The following is a 415-nucleotide window of genomic DNA, read 5'->3' on the forward strand; positions in this document are numbered from 1 at the left end:
CTATATGTACAGGAGTGGAATTATGGAACCTCAATTTAAAACAATCAAATAATGCAAAAGTGATAATAATCAGATCATGCGTATAACATAAACAGGTTGGCCAGGATGATATATGATGCAAACTGGCCACACGGCCAAGTAGATATGATGCACTCAATCTTAGCAATCAGATTCTATATGTGCAAGGGTAATATTAAAACATTCAATCAAGATTTAGCAATTAATCAATCAATTTCAAGTATGAGATTTAGCTAGACTAACAATCAGATTCAATTAGGTTTTATCAAGACTACCAATTGGATCAATAATCAAATATAATCAAACGGATTCAAGCATTACACAATTTAGGGTTTCGATCCAAAAATAGGGTTTCCATCATGAAAAACCAAAACAATCAGTTTCAAGGCTGATTCTT

This window comes from Brassica oleracea, chromosome C1 (genome assembly GCF_000695525.1).
Source record: "Brassica oleracea var. oleracea cultivar TO1000 chromosome C1, BOL, whole genome shotgun sequence".
Classification (NCBI taxonomy): Eukaryota; Viridiplantae; Streptophyta; class Magnoliopsida; order Brassicales; family Brassicaceae; genus Brassica; species Brassica oleracea.